This window comes from Macrobrachium nipponense, chromosome 43, assembly GCF_015104395.2.
Source record: "Macrobrachium nipponense isolate FS-2020 chromosome 43, ASM1510439v2, whole genome shotgun sequence".
In the NCBI taxonomy this organism is placed as follows: Eukaryota; Metazoa; Arthropoda; class Malacostraca; order Decapoda; family Palaemonidae; genus Macrobrachium; species Macrobrachium nipponense.
The window spans coordinates 41,117,830-41,122,829 of record NC_061104.1 but is presented as its reverse complement, the minus strand read 5'-3'; the positions used below and the strand labels follow the sequence as shown (position 1 = coordinate 41,122,829).

At 34.6% G+C, this 5,000-nt stretch overlaps 1 long non-coding RNA gene across 1 annotated transcript in view; it reads left to right on the top strand.

The window, feature by feature from the left end:
* LOC135213688 (uncharacterized) overlaps window positions 1-5,000 on the top strand; it is a 488,275-nt gene that overhangs the window by 263,508 nt on the left and 219,767 nt on the right. The window contains exon 2 of the long non-coding RNA XR_010314183.1: window positions 2,692-2,733. This is a non-coding gene — a long non-coding RNA (uncharacterized LOC135213688). The remainder of the gene's footprint in view (window positions 1-2,691; window positions 2,734-5,000) is intronic.

Genomic DNA, 5,000 nt, shown 5'->3' with positions numbered 1-5,000 from the left:
TCTTTCATATTTTTTCCCCCGTTTGAAAAGAAGTTCTGTCATGTCCTTCTATCTTTAGACATTATTTTTATTATATATGTTTTATTACTTTTTTTCCTCGGAGCACATTTCTTCTTTAGAAGTATTGGGTCAGTAGAATCTTATTGAAAATATAGAATGAACTGAAAATTTATATAATATTTTTAAAAAATTCTGGTGATTATTTCTGTTTTGATTTTCTTGCAGGAACTTACTTCGTGTACAAGATAGTAGAATCTATGTTCAATACCCTCAGAATTTTAAATTCTCTCTCTCTCTCTCTCTCTCTCTCTCTCTCTCTCTCTCTCTCTCTCTCTCTCTCTCTCTCTCTCTCTCTCTCCCGTGAAAAATCACCTGCCAAAAAATACTATTTCCAATGATGGATAATTTTGAAAGTTGAAATTATAATTTACGTGACTCGATACTGTGGTTCCAAGTTTATATATATATTAAAAAAAAACAAATGTTTTATTCGTAATTAAAAAACAGTTTGAAATCGTCATCTTTGTTACAATTATTCGAAAACAGCATATTTCTGTGCAGGGCTTATTATTATGATCCATGATAAATTATAAACCTGGAGTGCCAGTTAGAATAATCGGCTTCGTTGGATAAATATCCCCTGGTGGTTTTGGCCGTGGGACGGTATGTGATGCCGAAAAAAATATACGGGTAAAATATCTAAAACGAATATATGCGTATAGATATATATATATATATATATATATATATATATATATATATATATATATATTCTTAATTCTTAAACACTCCTGTCCTGTTATTGCTGAGTAACTAGGACCTGAAAAATAATAAAATCAACTTTTTAAACATTTTTTCAATTTGGTGTTGACAGTGATTTTTAATGGCTAATGTTAAGATTTTTTTTATTAGTGTAGGAAACGTTTTTTTCTTTCTTTCTTTTTTGTCCTACAGAAGACGTACCATTATCTTCCAGTGTCTACTATTAACTCAGGATAAAAGGACATAAACAAGTTTCCATAAACGTTGGTTGCTGTGGTTTTATTAAGTAACAAGAATTTGTTGAAGCAATTAATTGCATTATAGTTATTTTTGTGTATCATGTTCATACTTTTTGCAGTGAATGTTCATGGGAAATAAAAAGTACAATGAGACTTCAATTTTTATCATAACCTTCAGCGTTAGTTACACGTAGAAAAAAGTTCACCTTGGAGTAATATCCGTAAATGAAATTACAAGCGTATTAAAGCCAATTGGTAATGTTCGATTTATAGCGTAGTGAATAGAAATAAGTTTATATTTCCTGGTGATAAGTAACGAAGAAGTTTACCCATGAACTCGTCCTTCCAAGTGACCGTTTTCTATGATTCAATTACTCATAGAAAACCAAGGTTCTGGGGATGACTATTATTGCCTGGTGTATCCTCACTGATATGAGTTCGCTTGTTTTTTTTTTCCTTATAGAAAAATTAAAGGCCTTTAGTAAAATGCTATATGAAAACGTTTTCACATGTGTATTAAACGTTTCATATGTTGATGTGCGTTTCCTTCTCTGTAGAGTTTAATGCTAGCCCCCGTTGGATTATTGGAAGTGAACAAAACAGCGTAAAATATATATATATATATATATATATATATATATATATATATATATATATATATATATATATATATATGTGTGTGTGTGTGTGTGTGTGTGTGTGTGTATAATATATATATATATAGATATATATATATATTATTATATTTATAAACTTTATCACTTGCCAATTTTTTCTGTGCATTAATACAGTTATAACAGTACCTCATCAGAACTGGATATATATCTAATGTGTGTTAAGTGTTATTACTAATGAAAAGTCACTTATGGAGATAATACGTTTTAATTATATGGTGGTCGACTCGTAGTGAATTACACCCGAGGATTAAAAAAAAATTCAAGGTAAGTTAATAAATAATGGATAAAAATTTCAACCCGCTGTATTGTCCCACGTGATGTTTTTGTTATGTATATGTGCAATTTAAGATATGATCGCCCGATAATGCTGCAATTCTGGAGGGCCGCTGGTTGATGCAGCCAGAATTAGTATGATTGATGTATTAATTATTCATTATGGAACACGGAATATATTCAGACTTTCTTTGAAAATGCGTTTTTGCATTTTTTTTCTGATAAATAAAATAATAAGGACCACATTCTCTTGAGATGACTTCACAAGTTTGTATTAAGACAATGATTTATTTTTTTTCTGAAATTCTCTGAAGGTACGTAATCACTGACATTCTATGAGGTTACATAAAGCGTTGAACTGCAAGAGGGATATACAGTAGTATTGTAATGGTATACATTTTTTTTTTTTTCAGATTCTGCATAGCAAGCATGTATAGTGATATTTCGCTGGAATTGATTGTTTAAAGAATAGTGTATTTTTGTCTTTTCCTCCGCCTCCTCCTCCTCCTCCTCCTCCTCCTCCTCCCCTCCTCCTCCTCCTCCTCCTCTTTTTTTTTTAACCAAACTATCCAGATATTTTTCTGTTCATGTTTCTGACTACTATGTATATATGTATGAGCACACAATACACATATCTGTGTATGTGTATTGTCAGTGACACTTGATTATTGCGTGTAAGCTGTGTAAATAGGGTTATATCTTGTTTCGGTTTCTAACTGACTTTTTCCTGTCTGTTTCAGGTAAGCAGCAACCTAGCTAAACCTTGAAAGAATTTCAATTTGGTAAGTAAAAAAATTTCTCTCTCTCTCTCTCTCTCTCTCTCTCTCTCTCTCTCTCTCTCTCTCTCTCTCTCTCTCTCTCTCTCTCTCTCTCTCTGCGTTAGCTTATTACTCAGTCCAAATCCTCTTCCACGGATGCTAAATGATTCCCTTCGTCGAAATTAAGTAAAATGTTATAAGAAAATTAGATGAGGCGAATATCAAGTAGCGTATTGGATAAATCTTGCTCAGGATCTACAGCCCTTTCATTCCTTTTACTGTACCTCCTTTCATATTATATTCCTTCCATCTTGCTAGGCCTATCCCCCTTCTCCTAACAATTACTTCATAGTGCAACCTCGAGGTTTTCCTCCTGTTACACCTTTCAAACCTTGTACTGCCAATTTCCGTTTCAGCGCTGATTGACCCCCTTAGGTCCCAGTGATTGGCCATTGACCTAAACTCTAGATCAGGGATGTCAAACTCAAATCCTTTCGAGGCCAATTATGCCCTTGGTTATGGTTTCGATGGTCATCAAAGATTTGGTAATTACTTATTGGCAAGACTGAAGGTTACAACTTATTTTACTGGTCAGTAATTGTAATATGAAATAAATTAATAAATTATTGTCATATGAATGAAAGGTAAAACTTATTATGTTTCGTTTCAACAGTTTAGTAACTTCAGTTAAATTTTCCTCAGTTCTAACAGTTATAGAAGCTCGAGTTGAAAAATCTATTGGCACTTCGCGGGCCACTCAAGACCATCCCGCGGGCCATGAGTTTGACACCCCTGCTCTAGATATTTATATTCAATTTCATTTCAAGATCCAAAGCACCCTGGCAGAAGGAACCGTAATATTTATTATGGAAAGGGGAATGAAATGTGAATAGCGGAATGGGTAAACGTATTATTTTATGCATTTGGTGTTCCTAGTACTCGTATCTCGTCATATTTTACTTTGAAAGTTTTTTTTATATATATGTATACTTGCATTTTGACTATTATGCATCTTTCGTCGTCAATTTAATGTAAAATTGAGCAATTCCCATGATTCTGTTAGTATTTCAGAACCAGTAGCGAGTATTGTGTCTTAAGTTCCGAGACCCTGTTTATTTATTTATTTTTTTTTAATGCAGTGGCCCTGCCGAGAAACACAATGGACAAAATGTCCCCATAAATAGAATTTGCTCTGAACAAAGTGTACATAATGGGCAAGTGTACGAAGTTTACCGAGTATAGTAAATATATGTAATGGACAAAACATATCTTATGGACACAATGCATCCACTGGTCATGATTCCCAACATCCCGAGCTTACACAATAAGAAAAATGTAATCAGTGTGCAAATGGGTACATTTTATTCACTGGTTACAATGGCGTACGATTTGTTCATTGTGTTCACTTGTAATCCGTAGTACACTTCATGCGTGATACATCAGGCTCATTTTGTCCGTGGGGTGTAGCGTGTCCGTGTTGTGCTCTCAGGGACTGTGTTGTCAGTCTCTGAGAGCAACAAAAAGTCTGGAAAGATCTTATCAATTTTTGAGAATCACCTATTTTGAATCGATTTCTAGTCTATGAGCAGATAGAGTTGCACTTACCCTGTAGTAAGCTATTAGCATGTGTTCAGTCTTTGTTCTCATTTTAAAATATAAGATCTGTTCGCATCAAGTTTTATTGTTTTATTGGGGTCGGTTTTTTTCATATTTATTACCACATCATGTGTTTGAGATTCCACGTCCATTAAACAGATGTGATTAACCTTTCAGTGATCGAGGACACCTGACTCGGGTCGAACCAGCAGGAAGAAAAAAAAGTCTAACATTTACTTGAGATCGAGTTCTCAGTCTTGAATTCAGATAAAGACAAAGTCATGGAACTTTAATTTCGAGAATTGCAGAAATTTGTGGGAATTCTTGTTACTAGCCTTCGGGGTCTTGTTCCACGACTAATTATTAGTCTTTGCAAGGTAGATTCAGTAAATATGGACACTAATGAGGCGTTTGTTTGTTTGTTTGTATGGTGTTTTTACGTTGCATGGAGCCAGTGATTATTCAGCAATGGGACCAACGGCTTTACGTGACTTCCGAACCACGCCGAGAGTGAACGTCTATCACCAGAAATACACATCTCTTACCCCTCAGTGGAATGCCCGAGAATCGAACTCACGGCTACCGAGTTGGCAAGCCAAGACCATACCGATCACGCCACTAAGGCGCTTTAATGAAGCGTTTGTGGGTGGTTCAATTAGAGAGTGTTTGCATGCAAGTGGAGAGGTTCGCTGATA